General features: G+C 37.3%; 1 long non-coding RNA gene across 1 annotated transcript; it reads left to right on the top strand.

Annotated features, from left to right (window-relative positions):
* Positions 1–4,200: 4,200 nt before the first annotated feature.
* Positions 4,201–6,651, top strand: LOC111788339 (uncharacterized). Its single transcript, XR_015421600.1, has 2 exons — positions 4,201–4,683; positions 4,777–6,651. It is a non-coding gene; the product is annotated as an uncharacterized LOC111788339 (long non-coding RNA).
* Positions 6,652–25,736: the final 19,085 nt, after the last annotated feature.

Below are 25,736 nucleotides of genomic sequence, written 5' to 3'. Positions count from 1 at the left end.
AATCTTACACATATGTTGGGTTAAAATACGAAACTTATTCACTTTCGCTTCTAGGCCATTTTGTAGTGAAATTCCATAGGTGTTAACATATGAACTTTTTTCCCCTTTGAGACAGGGTCGTTAACTCGATCTGAAAAGTCGTTTTCTCATTTCTGTATCCTAGCATATCCACTAAAGATTTTCCTAAGATGAAAACATGGAAGAAAAAAAAACTTTACTCGTGTCGATAAGACCACACAACCTCAACCCTGTCGAATAAAACCCAATGGAGACACCCGAATCATTATGTGAAAACACATTGTTTCTTTAGATCTTTTTAACAAAATCTGTAAGGAGCGCTCAAGTTGGATGAATCTTACACATATCTTGGGTTAAAATACGAAACTTAGTCACTTTCGCTTCCGGGCCATTTTCCAGTGAAATTCCATAGGTGTTAACGTAGGAACTTTTTCCCCCTTTGAGACAGAGTCGTTAACTCGAAATGAAAAGTCGTTTTCTCATTTTTGTATCATAACATATCCTCTAAAGATTGTCTTAAGATGAAAACAAGGAAGAAAAAAAACCTTTACTCGTGTCGATAAGACCTCACAATCTCAACCCTGTCGAATAAACCCCAATGGAGGCACCCAAATCATTATGTGAAAACACATTGTTTCTTTAGATCTTTTTTACCAAATCTGTAAGGAGCACAAAATTTTGATGAATCTAACACATATCTTGGGTTAAAATACGAAACTTAGTCACTTTCGCTTCCAGGCCATTTTGCAGTGAAATTCCAAAGGTGTTAACATAGGAACTTTTTTCCCCTAGGAGACAGGGTCGTTAACTCGATCTGAAAAGTTATTTTCTCGTTTTTGATTAATAACATGTCCTCTAAAGATTGTCCTAAGATGAAAACATGGAAGAAAAGAACCTTTAATCGTGTCGATAAGACCTCACAACCTCAACCCTGTCGAATAAACCCCTATGGAGCCACCCGAATCATTATGTGAAAACACATTGTTTCTTTAGATCTTTTAAACCAAATCTGTAAGGAGCGCAAAAGTTGGATGAATCTTACACATATGTTGGGTTAAAATACGAAACTTTGTCACTTTCGCTTCCGGGTCATTTTGCAGTGAAATTCAATAGGTGTTAACATAGGAACTTTTTTCCCCTTTGAGACAGGGTCGTTAACTCGATCTGAAAAGTCGTTTTCTCATTTTTGTATCATAGCATATCCACTAAAGATTGTCCTAAGATGAAAACATTGAAGAAAAAAAACTTTACTCGTTTCGATAAGACCTCACAACCTCAACCCTGTCAAATAAACCCCAATGGAGGCACCCAAATCATTATGTGAAAACACATTGTTTCTTTAGATCTTTTTAACCAAATGTGTAAGGAGCGCAAAATTTTGATGAATGTTACACATATCTTTTGTTGAAATACGAAACTTAGTCACTTTCGCTTCCAGGCCATTTTGCAGTGAAATTCCAAAGGTGTTAACATAGGAACTTTTTTCCCCTTTGAGACAGGGTCGTTAACTCGATCTGTAAAGTTATTTTCTCATTTTTGATTAATAACATGTCCTCTAAAGATTGTCCTAAGATGAAAACATGGAAGAAAAGAACCTTTACTCGTGTCGATAACACCTCATAACCTCAACCCTGTCGAATAAACCACAATGGAGCCACCCGAATCATTATGTGAAAACACATTGTTTCTTTAGATCTTTTTAACCAAATCTGTAAGGAGCGCAAAAGTTGGATGAATCTTACACATATGTTGGGTTAAAATACGAAACTTATTCACTTTCGCTTCCGGGCCATTTTGCAGTGAAATTCCAAAGGTGTTAACATAGGAACTTTTTTCCCCTTTGAGACAGGGTCGTTAACTCGATCTAAAAAGTTGTTCTATCATTTTTGTATCATAACATATCCTCTAAAGATTGTCTTAAGATGAAAACAAGGAAGAAAAAAAACCTTTACTCCTGTCGATAAGACCTCACAACCTCAACCCTATCGAATAAACCCCAATGGAGGCACCGGAATCATTATGTGAAAACACATTGTTTCTTTAGATCTTTTTAACTAAATCTGTAAGGAGCGCAAAATTTTGATGAATCTTACACATATCTTGGGTTAAAATACGAAACTTAGTCACTTTCATTTCCAGGCCATTTTGCAGTGAAATTCCAAAGGTGTTAACATAGGAACTTTTTTACCCTTTGAGACAGGGTCGTTAACTCGATCTGAAAAGTTGTTTTCTCGTTTTTGATTAATAACATGTCCTCTAAAGATTGTCCTAAGATGAAAACATGGAAGAAAAGAACCTTTACTCGTGTCGATAAGACCGCACAACCTCAACCCTGTCGAATAAACCCCTATGGAGCCAACCGAATCATTATGTGAAAACACATTGTTTCTTTAGATCTTTTTAACCAAATCTGTATGGAGCGCAAAAGTTGGATGAATCTTACACATATGTTGGGATAAAATACGAAACTATTCACTTTCACTTCTGGGCCATTTTGCAGTGAAATTCCATAGGTGTTAACATAGGAACTTTTTTCCCCTTTGAGACAGGGTCGTTAACTCGATCTGAAAAGTCGTTTTCTCATTTTTGTATCGTAACATATCCTTTAAAGATTGTCTTAAGATGAAAACAAGGAAGAAAAAATACCTTTACTCGTGTCGATAAGACCTCACAACCTCAACCCTGTCGAATAAACCCCAATGGAGGCACCCGAATCATTATGTGAAAACACATTGTTTCTTTAGATCTTTTTAACCAAATCTGTAAGGAGCGCAAAATTTTGATGAATCTTACACATATCTTGGATTAAAATACGAAACTTAGTCACTTTCGCTTCCAAGCCATTTTGCAGTGAAATTCCAAAGGTGTTAACATAGGAACTTTTTTCCCCTTTGAAACAGGGTCGTTAACTCGATCTGAAAAGTTGTTTTCTCATTTTTGTATCATAACATATCCTCTAAAGATTGTCCTAAGATGAAAACATGGAAGAAAAAAACCTTTACTAATGTCGATAAGACCTCACAACCTCAACCCTGTAGAATAAACCTAAATGGATCGACCCAAATCATTATGTGAAAAACCTTTGTTTCTTTTGAATTTTTCAACAAATCTGTAAGGAGCGCAAAAGTTGGATGAATCTTACACATATGTTGGGTTAAAATACGAAACTTATTCACTTTCGCTTCCGGGCCATTTTGCAGTGAAATTCCAAAGGTGTTAACATAGGAACTTTTTTCCCCTTTGAGACACGGTCGTTAACTCGATCTAAAAAGTTGTTTTCTCGTTTTTGTATCATAACATGTCCTCTAAAGATTGTCCTAAGATAAAAACATGGAAGAAAAAAACCTTTACTCGTGTCGATAAGACCTCACAACCTCAACCTTGTCGAATAAAACCCAATGGAGACACCCGAATCATTATGTGAAAACACATTGTTTCTTTAGATCTTTTTAACCAAATCTGTAAGGAGCGCAAAAGTTGGATGAATCTTACACATATCTTGGGTTAAAATACGAAACTTATTCACATTCGCTTCCGGGCCATTTTGCGGTGAAATTAATTAGGTGTTAACATAGAAACTTTTTTCCCCTTTGAGAGAGGTTCGTTAACTCGATCTAAAAAGTCAAATTCTCATTTTTGTATCATAGCATATCCACTAAAGATTGTCCTAAGATGAAAACATGGAAGAAAAAAAACTTTACTCGTTTCGATAACACCTCACAACCTCAACCCTGTCGAATAAACCCGAATGGAGGCACCCCAATCATTATGTGAAAACACATTGTTTCTTTAGATCTTTTTAACAAAATCTGTAAGGAGCACTCAAGTTGGATGAATCTTACACATATCTTGGGTTAAAATACGAAACTTAATATCTTTCGCTTCCATGCAATTTTGCAGTGAAATTCAAAAGGTGTTAACATAGGAACTTTTTTCCCCTTTGAGACAGGGTCGTTAACTCGATCTGAAAAGTTGTTTTCTTTTTTTAGTATCATACCATATCCACTAAGGATTGTCCTAAGCTTAAAATATGGAAGAAAAAAAATATTTACTCGTGTCAATAAGACGTCACAACCTCAACCCTTATGAAAAGACCCTCAAGGAGGCACCCGAATCACTATCTGAAAAACCTTTGTTTCTCTCGATCTGTTTCGACGAATCTGTAAGGACCGCTCATGTAATGCCCGAGCCTCTATTGAAAGTTTAAAATCTAAGTTTACCTTAAAAGTCGATCTCTCTCAATTTTAGTGAAGGTCTTAAAGACCAAAATCCGAGATGAGACTGAAGAGAAAAATGATGAGGAATAAAAGAACTTAAGAAAAATATAAAAGAAAAAATGATAGAAAATTAAAAGGATGGTCAAGGTTAATCCCTGGAGGGTAATTTGGTCATTATACCCTCTTTTTAGTAACATACGAATAAAAGAGAAAAAGAAAAGAAAAAAAAAAAAAAATTAACGGGGAAAAGGAAGAGAAGGAGAAACGGCAGAAAGAAAATTATAGAGAGAGAATGAAAGTTCTAGAGAGAGAGGGAGGTAACCGCCGCTCCGGCCACGAGGAGTCTGGTTCCGGCCGAGCCTTCATGAAATCTTCACAGAACGTAGAGAGGAACATTCTTAACTTTTAGATCGTCCAAAACCATCCAGAAACGAGGAAAAATCTAAAGGTAAAGTTCTTGAATCCAGATTCTCGAAATTGCTTTAGATCTGTGAGATACGGTAAGAGTTAGAGCCTGAAATTTGAGTATGTTAATCTACAGAGGATTACGCTCAAAATCTGTGAAGAAGTTTGGCCGAGACCTCAACCCAAAGGCGGAGATCCGAGGGTCATCCGAGAACGGTGAGCGAACTTCCGGCGTTCTTAAATCCTCCGATAGTCAAGAAAAAAATTATAAAAAGAATACTAGGACGTGGCCTGTAACACGATCTAGAACGTTGCCGAAGGAATCATATTGATCCGATCTACGGATCGAAAGATATGAAAAATCGGAAAAACAAAACCGACTGGGTTTCGGTTTTCAGAGGACAGAGAAGAAGAAGAAGAAGAAAGAAAAAAAAAAAAACGGCCGGCGAGCGGCGGAGGGCGGCGACAGGCGCCGAACACGCGTCGACCACCGGCTGGAGCAACGCAGCTCCAGCGAGGCGTCGACACATGTCGCCTGCAAGCCGGGCCGAATCGCAACGCGAGCCGAGCCGATCGGACCGGGCCGGGCCCGACCCGCGACTGTGCAGAATTGGGCGCGCGTGGCAGGCGCGCGTGCAGCCTGCGGCTGGCGCCTTCCCGCGCGCGTGGCCACGCACTTCCAGCGTGCTGCTGGGCGCGTGAGCGCGCGTGGAACGGCCAATTTGGCCCGGTTGTTTTCTGTTTTCTCGATTTAGAGAAATCAGTATTTTTGGACACCTCACGGGCAAAGAAACGCTAGCGAGAGGGCACGCGTCAACCAGGTAAGTCACCACCCGGTATTTAGGAAGAAATACTTGTAGGGTTCGCTTGGATTGTATGTATGCATGTTAGTAATTTTGCCTTGAATTAGCTCTCCATGAATGAGCTTAATTAGATGGATTGTTATGATGTGTTGGGTGAATTTTCTGAGTGTTGCTTGTATGCCTTAAGCTTCCGTTGTACGTATGCATGCGTTTAATTTATGTTAGAGTTGTGTATGCCGGGTTTCGGGTGCTTGATGGACGAATTCGTCCCATTGAGCGCGAACTTCGTGCTTTGGGTGCTTGATGGAGGTCATCGCCCCGTGAGCCGGTATGCCTAGTTTGCATGAATTACATACTATGATGTTAGAAGAAGATTGCATGCACCCTCTGTTCATTGCTAGGGCCCATTTCTATGATAAGATTAGGGAATTTCTGTTAGGAGCTATATGTCGCTCTGGACAGACTTAATTTTCCCCTAGAAACTTAGCGGTTTACCACGGCAAGAAAGTACCTAGGAGGGTTCACAGATTGCTAGCGTGAGAACGGTATCTATAGCTTCGTGGGAGGACCAAGGGTCCCTGATCAATCCTTACTGTTCTTAGCCATTTCGCATGGGAAATGTGTCCCCACGTCGTATAGCCCATTAGCTGCATGGGAACGGGTTGGGTCGCGCCCCCCATAGGAGGACTATATGAGCGTAGGGGTATTCAGCACACCCCTAGGCTAGGTACCATGTAGTTCTAGATAGCCATGTAGAGGTAGCGCCTCATAGAGAGATACCGACCATATTAGCTTGGCATAAGGAACCTCTAGGTGACTAATGAAAGGACGATGAACCGGTGAAACCCAAGGGGCAAGCCCCAAGAGACTAAGGTTAGAACCCGATGTCCTAGAACCGAATTAGAAAACCGTGGGAGTTCTGTTAAATTAAGATGCGAAGAGAGCCTACAAGTAGGTGGCTTACTGAGTATAATTTTTATACTCATCCCGTTCTCATTTATTTTTCTCAGGTGTTCACTGGCTGCTGGTCGAGGTAGAGGAGCGTTTGAGAGTTGTACAGTCACAGAGGGGGTCGTTCCGGAGCGTCAGTCCCTTTTCTGTCTTTTAGAGTCTTTTGTATTTCATTTTATATTTGCAATTTCTTTTGTAATAATTAACAAACAAAATTTCTCTCTTTTGTTTTAATTCAAAGTGTTTTTATATTTTTACTTTGGTTTTCTTTTCTTTTATTTTCCTTTTGTTTGTTTTCGATTTCGTCTTTTTAGTCACGGTCTGATTTTCGAAGCCTCGAAAATCGGGTCTTGACTGCTCAAGATTAAGATTTTTACACATATAATTGTTGAAAATACGAATTTTTTGAACTTTCGCTTCTGGGCAATTTTGCACTCAAATTCCAGAGGTGCTAACATAGGAACTTTTTTCCCTTTCGAGACAGGGTCGTTAACTCGATCTGAAAAGTTGTTTTCTCGTTTTAGTATCATAACATATCCAACAAGAATTGTCCTAAGCTTAAAATATGGAAGAAAAATTTACTCGTGTCGATAAGACTTCACAACCTCAACCCTTATGAAAAGACCCTCAAGGAGGCACCCGAATCACTATCTGAAAAACATTTGTTTCTCTCGTTCTTTTTCGACGAATCTGTAAGAAACGCTCAAGATTAAGAAGCTTACATATATAATTGGTGAAAATACGAATTCTTTTCACTTTCGCTTCCGGGCCATTTTGCACTCAAATTCCAGAGGTGTTAACATAGGAACTTTTTTCCCCTTTGAGACACGGTTGTTAACTCGATCTGAAAAGTTGTATCTCGTTTTAGTATCATACCATATCCACTAAGGATTGTACTAAGCTTAAAATAAGGAAGAAAAAAAACATTTACTCGTGTCAATAAGACTTCACAACCTCAACCCTTATGAAAAGACCCTCAAGGAGGCACCCGAATAACTATCTGAAAAAAATTTGTTTCACTCGATATTTTTCGACGAACCTGTAAGGAATGCTCAAGATTAAGAATCTTACACATATAATTGGTGAAAATACCAATTTTTTGAACTTTCGCTTCTGGGCCATGTTGCACTAAAATTCCAGAGGTGCTAACATAAGAACTTTGTTCCCCTTTGAGACAGGGTCGTTAACTCGATCTGAAAAGTTGTTTTCTCGTTTTAGTATCATACCATATCCACTAAGGATTGTACTAAGCTTAAAATATGGAAGAAAAAAAACATTTACTCGTGTCAATAAGACTTCACAACCTCAACCCTTATGAAAAGACCCTCAAGGAGGCACCCGAATAACTATCTGAAAAACCTTTGTTTCACTCGATATTTTTCGACGAATCTGTAAGGAACGCTCAAGATTAAGAATCTTACACATATAATTGGTGAAAATACCAATTTTTTGAATTTTCGCTTCCGGGCCATGTTGCACTCAAATTTCAGAGGTGCTAACATAGGAACTTTTTCCCCCTTTGAGACAGGGTCGTTAACTCGATCTGAAAAGTTGTTTTCTCGTTATAGTATCATACCATATCCACTAAGGATTGTCCTAAGCTTAAAATATGGAAGAAAAAAAACATTTACACGTGTTGATAAGACTTCCCAACCTCAACCCTTATGAAAAGACGCTCATGGAGGCACCCGAATCACTATCGTTACAAACTTTGTTTCTCTTGATATTTTTCGACGAATCTGTAAGGAACGATGAATATTAAGAATCTAACACATATAATTGGTGAAAATACGAATTCTTTTCACTTTCGCTTCCGGGCCATTTTCACTCAAATTCCATAGGTGTTAACATAGGAACTTTTTTCCCCTCTGAGACAGGGTCGTTAACTCGATCTGAAAAGTTGTTTTCTCGTTTCAAAATCATACCATATCAACTAAGGATTATCCTAAGCTAGAAATATGGAAGAAAAAAAACATTTACTCGTGTCGTTAAGACTTCACAACCTCAACCCTTATGAAAAGACACTCATGGAGGAACCGGAATCACTATCGGAAAAACCTTTGTTTCTCTATATATTTTTCGACGAACCTGTAAGGAACGGTCAAGATTAAGAACCTAACACATATAATTGGTGAAAATACGAGTTTTTTGAACTTTCGCTTCCGGGCCATTTTGCACACAAATTCCATAGGTGTTAACATAGGAACTTTTTTCCCCTTTGAGACAGGGTGGTTAACTCGATCTGAAAAGTTATTTTCTCGTTTTAGTAGCATACCATATGAACTAGGGATTGTCCTCAGCTTAAAATATGGAAGAAAAAAACATTTACTCGTGTCGATAAGACTTCACAACCACAACCCTTATGAAAAGACCCTCAAGGAGGAACCCGAATAACTATCTGAAAAACCTTTGTTTCACTCGATATTTTTCGACGAATCTGTAAGGAACGCTCAGGATTAAGAATCTTACACATATAATTGGTGAAAATACCAATTTTTTGAACTTTCGCTTCCGAGCGATTTTGCACTCAAATTCCAGAGGTGCTAACATAGGAACTTTTTTCCCCTTTGAGACAGGGTCGTTAACTCGATCTGAAAAGTTTTTTTTCTTGTTTTAGTATCATCCCATATCCACTAAGGATTGTCCTAAGCTTAAATTATGGAAGAAAAAAAATATTTACTTGTGTCGATAAGACTTTACAACCTCAACCCTTATGATAAGACCCTCATGGAGGCACCCGAATCACTATCTGAAAAACATTTGTTTCTCTTGATCTTTTTCGAAGAATCTTGAAGGAACGCTCAAGATTAAGAATCTTACACATATAGTTGGTGAAAATACGAATTTTTTGAACTTTCGCTTCCGGGCGATTTTGCACTCAAATTCCAGAGGTGCTAACATAGGAACTTTTTTCCCCTATGAGACAGGGTCGTTAACTCGATCTGAAAAGTTATTTTCTCGTTTTAGTATCATACCATATCCATTAAGGATTGTCCTAAGGTTAAAATATGGAAGAAAAAAAATATTTACTCGTGTCGATAAGACTTCACAACCTCAACCCTTATGAAAAGACCCTCAAGGAGGCACCCGAATCACTATCTGAAAAACCTTTTTTTCTCTCGATATTTTTCGACTTATCTGTAAGGAACGCTCAAGATTAAGAATCTTACACATATAATTGGTGAAAATACCAATTTTTTGAACTTTCGCTTCCGCGCAATGTTGCACTCAAATTCCAGAGGTGCTAACATAGAAACTTTTTTCCCCTTTGAGACAGGGTCGTTAACTCGATCTAAAAAGTTGTTTTCTCGTTTTAGTATCATACCATATCGACTAAGGATTGTCCTAAGCTTAAAATATGGAAGAAAAAAAATATTTACTCGTGTCGATAAGACTTCACAACCTCAACCCTTATGAAAAGACCCTCATGGAGGCACTCGAATCACTATCGAAAAAACCTTTGTTTCTTTCGATATTTTTCGACGAATCTATAAGAAATGCTCAAGACTAAGAATCTTAAACATATAATTGGAGAAAATACGAATTCTTTTCACTTTCGCTTCCGGGCCATTTTGCATTCAAATTCGTAGGTGTTAACATAGGAACTTTTTTCCCCTTTGAGACAGGGTCGTTAACTCGATCTGAAAAGTTGTTTTCTCATTTTAGTATCATACCATATCCACTAAGGATTGTCCTAAGCTAGAAATATGGAAGAAAAAAAACATTTACATGTGTCGATAAGACTTCACAACCTCAACCCTTATGTAAAGACCCTCATGGAGGCACCCGAATCACTATTGGAAAAACGTTTGTTTCTCTCGATATTTTTCGACGAATATGTAAGAAACGCTCAAGATTAATAATCTTACACATATAATTGGTGAAAATACGAATTCTTTTCACTTTCGCTTCCGGGTCATTTTGCACTCAAATTCCATAGGTGTTAACATAGGAACTTTTTTCCCCATTAGACAGGGTCGTTAACTCGATCTGAATAGTTATTTTCTCGTTTTAGTATAATACCATATCCACTAAGGATTGTCCTAAGCAGAAAATATGGAAGAAAAAAAATATTTACTTGTGTCGATAAGACTTCACAACCTCAACCCTTATGAAAAGACCCTCAAGGAAGCACCCGTATCACTATCTGAAAAACCTTTGTTTCTCTCGATATTTTTCGACGAATCTGTAAGGAACGCTCAAGATTAAGAATCTTACACTTATAATTGGTGAAAATACGAATTCTTTTCACTTTCGCTTCCGGGCCATTTTGCACTCAAATTCTAGAGGTGTTAACATAGGAACTTTTTTCCCCTTTGAGACAGGGTCGTTAACTCGATCTGAAAAGTTGTTTTCTCGTTTTAGTATCATACCATATCAACTAAGGATTGTCCTAAGCTAAAAATATGGAAGAAAAAAAAAACATTTACTCGTGTGGATGAGACTTCACAACCTCAACCCTTATGAAAAGACCCTCATGGAGGCAGCCGAATCAGTATCGGAAAAACCTTTGTTTCTCTCGATATTTTTCGACGAATCTGTAAGGAACGGTCAATATTAAGAACATTACACATATAATTGGTGATAATACGAATTTTTTGAACTTTCGCTTCCGGGCCATTTTGCGCTCAAATTCCATAGGTGTTAACATAGGAACTTTTTTCCCTTCGAGACAGGGTCGTTAACTCGATCTGAAAAGTTGTTTTCTCATTTTAGTATCATACCATATCCACTAAGGATTGTCCTAAGCTAGAAATATGGAAGAAAAAAAACATTTACTCGTGTCGTTAAGATTTCACAACCTCAACCCTTATGAAAAGACCCTCATGGAGGCACCCGAATCAGTATCTGAAAAACCTATGTTTCTCTCGATATTTTTAGACGAATCTGTAAGGAACGGACAAGATTAAGAACCTTACACATATAATTGGTGAAAATACGAATTTTTTTCACTTTCGCTTCCGGGCCATTTTGCACTCAAATTCCATAGGTGTTAACATAGGAACTTTTTTTCCCCTTTGAGACAGGGTCGTTAACTAAATCTGAAAAGTTGTTCTCTCTTTTTAGTATCATACCATATCCACTAAGGATTGTCCTAAGCTAGAAATATGGAAGAAAAAAAACATTTACTCGTGTCGATAAGACTTCACAATCTCAACTCTTATGAAAAGACCATCATGGAGGCACCCGTATCAGTATCGGAAAAACCTATGTTTCTCTCGATATTTTTAGACGAATCTGTAAGGAACGGACAAGATTAAGAACCTTACACATATAATTGGTGAAAATACAAATTTTTTTCACTTTCGCTTCCGGGCCATTTTGCACTCAAATTCCATAGGTGTTAACATAAGAACTTTTTTCCCCCTTTGAGAAAGGGTCGTTAACTCAATCTGAAAAGTTGTTTTCTCGTTTTAGTATCATACCATATCCAATAAGGATTGTCCTAAGCTAGAAATATGGAAGAAAAAAAACATTTACTCGTGTTGATAAGACTTCACAACCTCAACTCTTATGAAAAGACCATCATGGAGGCACCCGAATCAGTATCGGAAAAACCTATGTTTCTCTCGATATTTTTAGACGAATCTGTAAGGAACGGACAAGATTAAGAACCTTACACATATAATTGGTGAAAATACGAATTTTTTTCACTTTCGCTTCCAGGCCATTTTGCACTCAAATTCCATTGGTGTTAACATAGGAACTTTTTTCCCTTTTGAGACAGGGTCGTTAACTCGATCTGAAAAGTTGTTTTCTCGTTTTAGTATCATACCATATCCAATAAGGATTGTCCTAAGCTAAAAATATGGAAGAAAAAAAACATTTACTCGTGTCGATAAGACTTCACAACCTCAACCCTTATGAAAAGACCCTCATGGAGGCACCCGAATCAGTATCTGAAAAACCTATGTTTCTCTCGATATTTTTAGACGAATCTGTAAGGAACGGACAAGATTAAGAACCTTACACATATAATTTATGAAAATACAAATTTTTTTCACTTTCGCTTCCGGGCCATTTTGCACTCCAATTCCATAGGTGTTAACATAGGAACTTTTTTCCCCTTTGAGACAGGGTCGTTAACTCGATCTGAAAAGTTGTTTTCTCGTTTTAGTATCATACCATATCCAATAAGGATTGTCCTAAGCTAGAAATATGGAAGAAAAAAAACATTTACTCGTGTCGTTAAGACTTCACAACCTCAACCCTTATGAAAAGACCCTCCTGGAGGCACCCGAATCAGTATCTGAAAAACCTATGTTTCTCTCGATATTTTTAGACGAATCTGTAAGGAACGTAAAAGATTAAGAACCTTACACATATAATTGGTGAAAATACGAATTTTTTTCACTTTCGCTTCCGGGCCATTTTGCACTCAAATTCCATTGGTGTTAACATAGGAACTTTTTTCCCCTTTGAGACAGGGTCGTTAACTCGATCTCAAAAGTTGTTTTCTTGTTTTAGTATCATACCATATCCACTAAGGATTGTCCTAAGCTAGAAATATGGAAGAAAAAAAAACATTTACTCGTGTCGTTAAGACTTCACAACCTCAACCCTTATGAAAAGACCCTCATGGAGGCACCCGAATCAGTATCTGAAAAACCTTTGTTTCTCTCGATATTTTTAGACGAATCTGTAAGGAACAGACAAGATTAAGAACCTTACACATATAATTGGTGAAAATACGAATTTTTTTCACTTTCGCTTCCGGGCCATTTTGCACTCAAATTCCATAGGTGTTAACATAGGAACTTTTTTCCCCTTTGAGACAGGGTCGTTAACTCGATCTGAAAAGTTGTTTTCTCGTTTTAGTATCATACCATATCCAATAAGGATTGTCCTAAGCAAGAAATATGGAAGAAAAAAAACATTTACTCGTGTCGTTAAGACTTCACAACCTCAACCCTTATGAAAAGACCCTCATGGAGGCACCCGAATCAGTATCTGAAAAACCTATGTTTCTGTCTATATTTTTAGACGAATCTGTAAGGAACGGACAAGATTACGAACCTTACACATATAATTGGTGAAAATACGAATTTTTTTCACTTTCGCTTCCGGGCCATTTTGCACTCAAATTCCATAGGTGTTAACATAGGAACTTTTTTTCCCCTTTGAGACAGGGTCGTTAACTCGATCTGAAAAGTTGTTTTCTCGTTTTAGGATCATACCATATCCAATAAGGATTGTCCTAAGCTAGAAATATGGAAGAAAAAAAAACATTTACTCGTGTCGTTAAGACTTCACAACCTCAACCCTTATGAAAAAACCGTCATGGAGGCACCCGAATCAGTATCTGAAAAACCTATGTTTCTCTCGATATTTTTAGACGAATCTGTAAGGAACGTACAAGATTAAGAACCTTACACATATAATTGGTGAAAATACTAATTTTTTTCACTTTCGCTTCCGGGCCATTTTGCATTGAAATTCCGTAGGTGTTAACTTTGTAACTTTTTTCGCCTTTGAGACAGGGTCGTTAACTCGATCTGAAAAGTTGTTTTCTCGTTTTAGTATCATACCATATCCAATAAGGATTGTCCTAAGCTATAAATATGGAAGAAAAAAAACATTTACTCGTGTCGTTAAGACTTCACAACCAAAACCCTTATGAAAAAACCCTCATGGAGGCACCCGAATCAGTATCTGAAAAACCTATGTTTCTCTCGATATTTTTAGACGAATCTGTAAGGAACGGACAAGATTAAGCACCTTACACATATAATTGGTGAAAATACGAATTTTTTTCACTTTCGCTTCCGGGCCATTTTGCACTCAAATTCCATAGGTGTTAACATAGGAACTTTTTTCCCCTTTGAGACAGGGTCGTTAACTCGATCTGAAAAGTTGTTTTCTCGTTTTAGTATCATACCATATCCAATAAGGATTGTCCTAAGCAAGAAATATGGAAGAAAAAAAACATTTACTCGTGTCGTTAAGACTTCACAACCTCAACCCTTATGAAAAGACCTTCATGGAGGCACCCGAATCAGTATCTGAAAAACCTATGTTTCTGTCTATATTTTTAGACGAATCTGTAAGGAACGGACAAGATTACGAACCTTACACATATAATTGGTGAAAATACGAATTTTTTTCACTTTCGCTTCCGGGCCATTTTGCACTCAAATTCCATAGGTGTTAACATAGGAACTTTTTTTCCCCTTTGAGACAGGGTCGTTAACTCGATCTGAAAAGTTGTTTTCTCATTTTAGTATCATACCATATCCAATAAGGATTGTCCTAAGCTATAAATATGGAAGAAAAAAAAACATTTACTCGTGTCGTTAAGACTTCACAACCTCAACCCTTATGAAAAAACCCTCATGGAGGCACCCGAATCAGTATCTGAAAAACCTATGTTTCTCTCGATATTTTTAGACGAATCTGTAAGGAACGGACAAGATTAAGAACCTTACACATATAATTGGTGAAAATACGAATTTTTTTCACTTTCGCTTCCGGGCCATTTTGCACTCAAATTCCATTGGTGTTAACATAGGAACTTTTTTCCCTTTTGAGACAGGGTCGTTAACTCGATCTGAAAAGTTGTTTTCTCGTTTTAGTATCATACCATATCCAATAAGGATTGTCCTAAGCTAAAAATATGGAAGAAAAAAAACATTTACTCGTGTCGATAAGACTTCACAACCTCAACCCATATGAAAAGACCCTCATGGAGGCACCCGAATCAGTATCTGAAAAACCTATGTTTCTCTCGATATTTTTAGACGAATCTGTAAGGAACGGACAAGATTAAGAACCTTACACATATAATTTATGAAAATACAAATTTTTTTCACTTTCGCTTCCGGGCCATTTTGCACTCCAATTCCATAGGTGTTAACATAGGAACTTTTTTCCCCTTTGAGACAGGGTCGTTAACTCGATCTGAAAAGTTGTTTTCTCGTTTTAGTATCATACCATATCCAATAAGGATTGTCCTAAGCTAGAAATATGGAAGAAAAAAAACATTTACTCGTGTCGTTAAGACTTCACAACCTCAACCCTTATGAAAAGACCCTCCTGGAGGCACCCGAATCAGTATCTGAAAAACCTATGTTTCTCTCGACATTTTTAGACGAATCTGTAAGGAACGTAAAAGATTAAGAACCTTACACATATAATTGGTGAAAATACGAATTTTTTTCACTTTCGCTTCCGGGCCATTTTGCACTCAAATTCCATTGGTGTTAACATAGGAACTTTTTTCCCCTTTGAGACAGGGTCGTTAACTCGATCTGAAAAGTTGTTTTCTCGTTTTAGTATCATACCATATCCAATAAGGATTGTCCTAAGCTAGAAATATGGAAGAAAAAAAAACATTTACTCGTGTCGTTAAGACTTCACAACCTCAACCCTTATGAAAAGACCCTCCTGGAGGCACCCGAATCAGTATCTGAAAAACCTATGTTTCTCTCGATATTTTTAGACGAATCTGTAAGGAACGTAAAAGATTAAGAACCATACACATATAATTTATGAAAATACAAATTTTTTTCACTTTCGCTTCCGGGCCATTTTGCACTCCAATTCCATAGGTGTTAACATAGGAACTTTTTTCCCCCCTTTGAGACAGGGTCGTTAACTCCATCTGAAAAGTTGTTTTCTCGTTTTAGTATTATACCATATCCACTAAGGATTGTGCTAATCTAGAAATATGGAAGAAAAAAATATTTACTCGTGTCGTTAAGACTTCACAACCTCAACCCTTATGAAAAGACCCTCATGGAGGCACCCGAATCAGTATCTGAAAAACCTATGTTTCTCTCGATATTTTTAGACGAATCTGTAAGGAACGGACAAGATTAAGAACCTTACACATATAATTGATTAAAATACAAATTTTTTTCACTTTCGCTTCCGGGCCATTTTGCACTCCAATTCCATAGGTGTTAACATAGGAACTTTTTTCCCCCCTTTGAGACAGGGTCGTTAACTCCATCTGAAAAGTTGTTTTCTCGTTTTAGTATTATACCATATCCACTAAGGATTGTGCTAATCTAGAAATATGGAAGAAAAAAATATTTACTCGTGTCGTTAAGACTTCACAACCTCAACCCTTATGAAAAGACCCTCATGGAGGCACCCGAATCAGTATCTGAAAAACCTATGTTTCTCTCGATATTTTTAGACGAATCTGTAAGGAACGGACAAGATTAAGAACCTTACACATATAATTGATTAAAATACGAATTTTTTCACTTTCGCTTCCGGGCCATTTTGCACTCAAATTCCATAGGTGTTAACATAAGAACTTTTTTCCCCTTTGAGACAGGGTCGTTAACTCGATCTGAAAAGTTGTTTTCTCGTTTTAGTATCATACCATATCCACTAAGGATTGTCCTCATCTAGAAATATGTAAGAAAAAAATATTTACTCGTGTCGTTAAGACTTCACAACCTCAACCCTTATGAAAAGACCCTAATGGAGGCACCCGAACCAGTATCTGAAAAACCTATGTTTCTCTCGATATTTTTAGACGAATCTGTAAGGAACGGACAAGATTAAGAACCTTACACATATAATTGATTAAAATACGAATTTTTTCACTTTCGCTTCCGGGCCATTTTGCACTCAAATTCCATAGGTGTTAACATAAGAACTTTTTTCCCCTTTGAGACAGGGTCGTTAACTCGATCTGAAAAGTTGTTTTCTCGTTTTAGTATCATACCATATCCACTAAGGATTGTCCTCATCTAGAAATATGTAAGAAAAAAATATTTACTCGTGTCGTTAAGACTTCTCAACCTCAACCCTTATGAAAAGACCCTCATGGAGGCACCCGAATCAGTATCTGAAAAACCTATGTTTCTCTCGATATTTTTAGACGAATCTGTAAGGAACGGACAAGATTAAGAACCTTACACATATAATTGATTAAAATACGAATTTTTTCACTTTCGCTTCCGGGCCATTTTGCACTCAAATTCCATAGGTGTTAACATAGGAACTTTTTTCCCCCCTTTGAGACAGGGTCGTTAACTCCATCTGAAAAGTTGTTTTCTCGTTTTAGTATTATACCATATCCACTAAGGATTGTGCTAATCTAGAAATATGGAAGAAAAAAATATTTACTCGTGTCGTTAAGACTTCACAACCTCAACCCTTATGAAAAGACCCTCATGGAGGCACCCGAATCAGTATCTGAAAAACCTATGTTTCTCTCGATATTTTTAGACGAATCTGTAAGGAACGGACAAGATTAAGAACCTTACACATATAATTGATTAAAATACGAATTTTTTCACTTTCGCTTCCGGGCCATTTTGCACTCAAATTCCATAGGTGTTAACATAAGAACTTTTTTCCCCTTTGAGAAAGGGTCGTTAACTCGATCTGAAAAGTTGTTTTCTCGTTTTAGTATCATACCATATCCACTAAGGATTGTCCTCATCTAGAAATATGTAAGAAAAAAATATTTACTCGTGTCGTTAAGACTTCACAACCTCAACCCTTATGAAAAGACCCTCATGGAGGCACCCGAATCAGTATCTGAAAAACCTATGTTTCTCTCGATATTTTTAGACGAATCTGTAAGGAACGGACAAGATTAAGAACCTTACACATATAATTGATTAAAATACGAATTTTTTCACTTTCGCTTCCGGGCCATTTTGCACTCAAATTCCATAGGTGTTAACATAGGAACTTTTTTCCCCCCTTTGAGACAGGGTCGTTAACTCCATCTGAAAATTTGTTTTCTCATTTTAGTATCATACCATATCCACTAAGGATTGTCCTTATCTAGAAATATGGAAGAAAAAAATATTTACTCGTGTCGTTAAGACTTCACAACCTCAACCCTTATGAAAAGACCCTCATGGAGGCACCCGAATCAGTATCTGAAAAACCTATGTTTCTCTCGATATTTTTAGACGAATCTGTAAGGAACGGACAAGATTAAGAACCTTACACATATAATTGATTAAAATACGAATTTTTTCACTTTCGCTTCCGGGCCATTTTGCACTCAAATTCCATAGGTGTTAACATAGGAACTTTTTTCCCCCCTTTGAGACAGGGTCGTTAACTCCATCTGAAAAGTTGTTTTCTCATTTTAGTATCATACCATATCCACTAAGGATTGTCCTTATCTAGAAATATGGAAGAAAAAAATATTTACTCGTGTCGTTAAGACTTCACAACCTCAACCCTTATGAAAAGACCCTCATGGAGGCACCCGAATCAGTATCTGAAAAACCTATGTTTCTCTCGATATTTTTAGACGAATCTGTAAGGAACGGACAAGATTAAGAACCTTACACATATAATTGGTGAAAATACGATTTTTTTTCACTTTCGCTATCGGGCCATTTTGCACTCAAATTCCATAGGTGTTAACATAGGAACTTTTTTCCCCTTTGAGACAGGGTCGTTAACTCGATCTGAAAAGTTGTTTTCTCGTTTTAGTATCATACCATATCCAATAAGGATTGTCCTAAGCTAGAAATATGGAAGAAAAAAAACATTTACTCGTGTCGTTAAGACTTCACAACCTCAACTCTTATGAAAAGACCATCATGGAGGCACCCGTATCAGTATCTGAAAAACCTATGTTTCTGTCGATATTTTTAGACGAATCTGTAAGGAACGTACAAGATTAAGAACCTTACACATATAATTGGTGAAAATACGAATTTTGTTCACTTTCGCTTCCGGGCCATTTTGCACTCAAATTCCATAGGTGTTAACATAGGAACTTTTTTCCCCTTTGAGACAGGGTCGTTAACTCGATCTGAAAAGTTGTTTTCTCGTTTTAGTATCATACCATATCCAATAAGGATTGTCCTAAGCTAGAAATATGGAAGAAAAAAAAACATTTACTCGTGTCGTTAAGACTTCACAACCTCAACCCTTATGAAAAAACCCTCATGGAGGCACCCGAATCAGTATCTGAAAAACCTATGTTTCTCTCGATATTTTTAGACGAATCTGTAAGGAACGGACAAGATTAAGAACCTTACATATATAATTGGTGAAAATACGAATTTTTTTCACTTTCGCTTCCGGGCCATTTTGCACTCAAATTCCAGAGGTGTTAACATAGGAACTTTTATCCCCTTTGAGACAAGGTCGTTAACTCGATCTGAAAAGTTGTTTTCTCGTTTTAGTATCATACCATATCCACTAAGGATTGTTCTAAGCTAGAAATATGGAAGAAAAAAAAAAACATTTACTCGTGTCATTAAGACTTCTCAACCTCAACCCTTATGAAAAGACCCTTATGGAGGCACCCGAATCAGTATCGGAAAAACCTATGTTTTCTCGATAATTGGTGAAAATACGAATTTTTTCACTTTCGCTTCCGGGCCATTTTGCACTCAAATTCCATAGGTGTTAACATAGGAACTTTTTTCCCCTTTGAGACAGGGTCGTCAACTCGATGTGAAAAGTTGTTTTCTCGTTTTAGTATCATACCATATCCACTAAGGATTGTCCTAAGCTAGAAATATGGAAGAAAAAAAACATTTACTCGTGTCGTTAAGACTTCTCAACCTCAACCCTTATGAAAAGACCCTTATGGAGGCACCCGAATCAGTATCGGAAAAACCTATGTTTTCTCGATAATTGGTGAAAATACGAATTTTTTCACTTTCGCTTCCGGGCCATTTTGCACTCAAATTCCATAGGTGTTAACGTAGGAACTTTTTTCCCCTTTTAGACAGGGTCGTTAACTCGATCTGAAAAGTTGTTTTCTCGTTTTAGTATCATACCATATCCACTAAGGATTGTCCTAAGCTAGAAATATGGAAGAAAAAAACATTTACTCGTGTCGTTAAGACTTCACAACCTCAACCCTTATGAAAAGACCCTAATGGAGGCACCCGAATCAGTATCTGAATAACCTATGTTTCTCTCGATATTTTTAGACGAATCTGTAAGGAACGGACAAGATTAAGAACCTTACACATATAATTGGTGAAAATACGATTTTTTTTCACTTTCGCTATCGGGCCATTTTGCACTCAAATTCCATAGGTGTTAACATAGGAACTTTTTTCCCCTTTGAGACAGGGTCGTTAACTCGATCTGAAAAGTTGTTTTCTCGTTTTAGTATCATACCATATCCAATAAGGATTGTCCTAAGCTAGAAATATGGAAGAAAAAAAACATTTACTCGTGTCGTTAAGACTTCACAACCTCAACTCTTATGAAAAGACCATCATGGAGGCACCCGTATCAGTATCTGAAAAACCTATGTTTCTGTCGATATTTTTAGACGAATCTGTAAGGAACGTACAAGATTAAGAACCTTACACATATAATTGGTGAAAATACGAATTTTGTTCACTTTCGCTTCCGGGCCATTTTGCACTCAAATTCCATAGGTGTTAACATAGGAACTTTTTTCCCCTTTGAGACAGGGTCGTTAACTCGATCTGAAAAGTTGTTTTCTCGTTTTAGTATCATACCATATCCAATAAGGATTGTCCTAAGCTAGAAATATGGAAGAAAAAAAAACATTTACTCGTGTCGTTAAGACTTCTCAACCTCAACCCTTATGAAAAGACCCTCATGGAGGCACCCGAATCAGTATCTGAAAAACCTATGTTTCTCTCGATATTTTTAGACGAATCTGTAAGGAACGGACAAGATTAAGAACCTTACACATATAATTGATTAAAATACGAATTTTTTCACTTTCGCTTCCGGGCCATTTTGCACTCAAATTCCATAGGTGTTAACATAGGAACTTTTTTCCCCTTTGAGACAGGGTCGTCAACTCGATGTGAAAAGTTGTTTTCTCGTTTTAGTATCATACCATATCCACTAAGGATTGTCCTAAGCTAGAAATATGGAAGAAAAAAAACATTTACTCGTGTCGTTAAGACTTCTCAACCTCAACCCTTATGAAAAGACCCTTATGGAGGCACCCGAATCAGTATCGGAAAAACCTATGTTTTCTCGATAATTGGTGAAAATACGAATTTTTTCACTTTCGCTTCCGGGCCATTTTGCACTCAAATTCCATAGGTGTTAACGTAGGAACTTTTTTCCCCTTTTAGACAGGGTCGTTAACTCGATCTGAAAAGTTGTTTTCTCGTTTTAGTATCATACCATATCCACTAAGGATTGTCCTAAGCTAGAAATATGGAAGAAAAAAACATTTACTCGTGTCGTTAAGACTTCACAACCTCAACCCTTATGAAAAGACCCTAATGGAGGCACCCGAATCAGTATCTGAATAACCTATGTTTCTCTCGATATTTTTCGACGAATCTGTAAGGAACAGTCAAGATTAAGAACCTTACACATATAATTGGTGAAAATACAAATTTTTTTCACTTTTGCTTCCGGGCCATTTTGCACTCAAATTCCATAGGTGTTAACATAGGAACTTTTTCCCCCTTTGAGACAGGGTCGTTAACTCGATCTGAAAAGTTGTTTTCTCGTTTTAGTATCATACCATATCCACTAAGGATTGTCCTAAGCTAGAAATATGGAAGAAAAAAAACATTTACTCGTCTCGATAAGACTTCACAACAACAACTATTATGAAAAGACCATCATGGAGGCACCCGAATCAGTATCGGAAAAACCTTTGTTTCTCTCAATATTTTTCTACGAATCTGTAAGGAACGGTCAAGATTAAGAACCTACATATAATTAGTGAAAATATGAATTTTTTTCACTTTCGCTTCCGGGCCATTTTGCACTCAAATTCCATGGGTGTTAACATAGGAACTTTTTTCCCCTTTGAGACAGGGTCGTTAACTCGATCTGAAAAGTTGTTTTCTCGTTTTAGTATCATACCATATCCACTAAAGAGTGTCCTAAGAGAAAAATATGGAACAAAAAAAACATTTACTCGTGTCGATAAGACTTCACAACCTCAAGCCTTATGAAAAGTCCCTCATGGAGGCACCCGAATCAGTATCGGAAAAACCTTTGTTTCCCTCGATATTTTTCGACGAATCTGTAAGGAACGGTCAAGATTAAGAACCTTACACATATAATTGGTGAAAATACGAATTTTTTTCACTTTCGCTTCCAGGCCATTTTGCAGTCAAATTCCATAGGTGTTAACATAGGAACTTTTTTCCCCTTTGAGACAGGGTCGTTAACTCGATCTGAAAAGTTGTTTTCTCGTTTTAGTATCATACCATATCATCTAAGGATTGTCCTAAGCTAGAAATATAGAAGGAAAAAAACATTTACTCGTGTCGTTAAGACTTCACAACCTCAACCCTTATGAAAAGACCCTTATGGAGGCACCCGAATAAGTATCGGAAAAACCTATGTTTTCTCGATAATTGGTGAAAATACGAATTTTTTCACTTTCGCTTCCGGGCCATTTTGCACTCAAACTCCATAGGTGTTAACATAGGAACTTTTGTCCCCTTTGAGACAGGGTCGTTAACTTGATCTGAAAAGTTGTTTTCTCGTTTTAGTATCATACCATATCCACTAAGGATTGTCCTAAGCTAGAAATATGGAAGTAAAAAAAAACATTTACTCGTGTCATTAAGACTTCTCAACCTCAACCCTTATGAAAAGACCCTTATGGAGGCACCCGAATCAGTATCGGAAAAACCTATGTTTTCTCGATAATTGGTGAAAATACGAATTTTTTCACTTTCGCTTCCGGGCCATTTTGCACTCAAATTCCATAGGTGTTAACATAGGAACATTTTTCCCCTTTGAGACAGGGTCGTCAACTCGATCTGAAAAGTTGTTTTCTCGTTTTAGTATCATACCATATCCACTAAGGATTGTCCTAAGCTAGAAATATGGAAGAAAAAAAACATTTACTCGTGTCGTTAAGACTTCTCAACCTCAACCCTTATGAAAAGACCCTTATGGAGGCACCCGAATCAGTATCGGAAAAACCTATGTTTTCTCGATAATTGGTGAAAATACGAATTTTTTCACTTTCGCTTCCGGGCCATTTTGCACTCAAATTCCATTGGTGTTAACGTCGGAACTTTTTTCCCCTTTGAGACAGGGTCGTTAACTCGATCTGAAAAGTTGTTTTCTCGTTTTAGTATCATACCATATCCACTAAGGATTGTCCTAAGCTAGAAATATGGAAGAAAAAAACATTTACTCGTGTCGTTAAGACTTCACAACCTCAACCCTTATGAAAAGACCCTCATGGAGACACCCGAATCAGTATCTGAATAACCTATGTTTCTCTCGATATTTTTCGACGAATCTGTAAGGAACGGTCAAGATTAAGAACCTTACACATATAATTGGTGAAAATACGAATTTTTTTCACTTTCGCTTCCGGGCCATTTTGCACTCAAATTCCATAGGTGTTAACATAGGAACTTTTTTCCCCTTAGAGACAGGGTCGTTAACTCGATCTGAAAAGTTGTTTTCTCGTTTTAGTATCATACCATATCAACTAAGGATTGTCCTAAGCTAGAAATATGGAAGAAAAAAAAAAACATTTACTCGTGTCATTAAGACTTCTCAACCGCAACCCTTATGAAAAGACCCTTATGGAGGCACCCGAATCAGTATCGGAAAAACCTATGTTTTCTCGATAATTGGTGAAAATACGAATTTTTTCACTTTCGCTTCCGGGCCATTTTGCACTCAAATTCCATAGGTGTTAACATAGAAACTTTTTTCCCCTTTGAGACAGGGTCGTCAACTCGATCTGAAAAGTTGTTTTCTCGTTTTAGTATCATACCATATCCACTAAGGATTGTCCTAAGCTAGAAATATGGAAGAAAAAAAACATTTACTCGTGTCGTTAAGACTTCTCAACCTCAACCCTTATGAAAAGACCCTTATGGAGGCACCCGAATCAGTATCGGAAAAACCTATGTTTTCTCGATAATTGGTGAAAATACGAATTTTTTCACTTTCGCTTCCGGGCCATTTTGCACTCAAATTCCATAGGTGTTAACGTTGGAACTTTTTTCCCCTTTGAGACAGGGTCGTTAACTCGATCTGAAAAGTTGTTTTCTCGTTTTAGTATCATACCATATCCATTAAGGATTGTCCTAAGCTAGAAATATGGAAGAAAAAAACATTTACTCGTGTCGTTAAGACTTCACAACCTCAACCCTTATGAAAAGACCCTTATGGAGGCACCCGAATAAGTATCGGAAAAACCTATGTTTTCTCGATAATTGGTGAAAATACGAATTTTTTCACTTTCGCTTCCGGGCCATTTTGCACTCAAACTCCATAGGTGTTAACATAGGAACTTTTGTCCCCTTTGAGACAGGGTCGTTAACTTGATCTGAAAAGTTGTTTTCTCATTTTAGTATCATACCATATCCACTAAGGATTGTCCTAAGCTAGAAATATGGAAGTAAAAAAAAACATTTACTCGTGTCATTAAGACTTCTCAACCTCAACCCTTATGAAAAGACCCTTATGGAGGCACCCGAATCAGTATCGGAAAAACCTATGTTTTCTCGATAATTGGTGAAAATACGAATTTTTTCACTTTCGCTTCCGGGCCATTTTGCACTCAAATTCCATAGGTGTTAACATAGGAACATTTTTCCCCTTTGAGACAGGGTCGTCAACTCGATCTGAAAAGTTGTTTTCTCGTTTTAGTATCATACCATATCCACTAAGGATTGTCCTAAGCTAGAAATATGGAAGAAAAAAAACATTTACTCGTGTCGTTAAGACTTCACAACCTCAACCCTTATGAAAAGACCCTTATGGAGGCATCCGAATCAGTATCGGAAAAACCTATGTTTTCTCGATAATTGGTGAAAATACGAATGTTTTCACTTTCGCTTCCGGGCCATTTTGCACTCAAATTCCATAGGTGTTAACATAGGAACTTTTTTCCCCTTTGAGACAGGGTCGTCAACTCGATCTGAAAAGTTGTTTTCTCGTTTTAGTATCATACCATATCCACTAAGGATTGTCCTAAGCTAGAAATATGGAAGAAAAAAAACATTTACTCGTGTCGTTAAGACTTCTCAACCTCAACCCTTATGAAAAGACCCTTATGGAGGCACCCGAATCAGTATCGGAAAAACCTATGTTTTCTCGATAATTGGTGAAAATACGAATTTTTTCACTTTCGCTTCCGGGCCATTTTGCACTCAAATTCCATAGGTGTTAACGTCGGAACTTTTTTCCCCTTTGAGACAGGGTCGTTAACTCGATCTGAAAAGTTGTTTTCTCGTTTTAGTATCATACCATATCCACTAAGGATTGTCCTAAGCTAGAAATATGGAAGAAAAAAAAAACATTTACTCGTGTCATTAAGACTTCTCAACCTCAACCCTTATGAAAAGACCCTTATGGAGGCACCCGAATCAGTATCGGAAAAACCTATGTTTTCTCGATAATTGGTGAAAATACAAATTTTTTCACTTTCGCTTCCGGGCCATTTTGCACTCAAATT

This window comes from Cucurbita pepo, chromosome 7 (genome assembly GCF_057944985.1).
Source record: "Cucurbita pepo subsp. pepo isolate OVF chromosome 7, ASM5794498v1, whole genome shotgun sequence".
NCBI classification, from domain to species: Eukaryota; Viridiplantae; Streptophyta; class Magnoliopsida; order Cucurbitales; family Cucurbitaceae; genus Cucurbita; species Cucurbita pepo.
The sequence above is the reverse complement of the archived record's forward strand: the minus strand, read 5'-3'. Positions and strand labels throughout refer to the sequence as shown.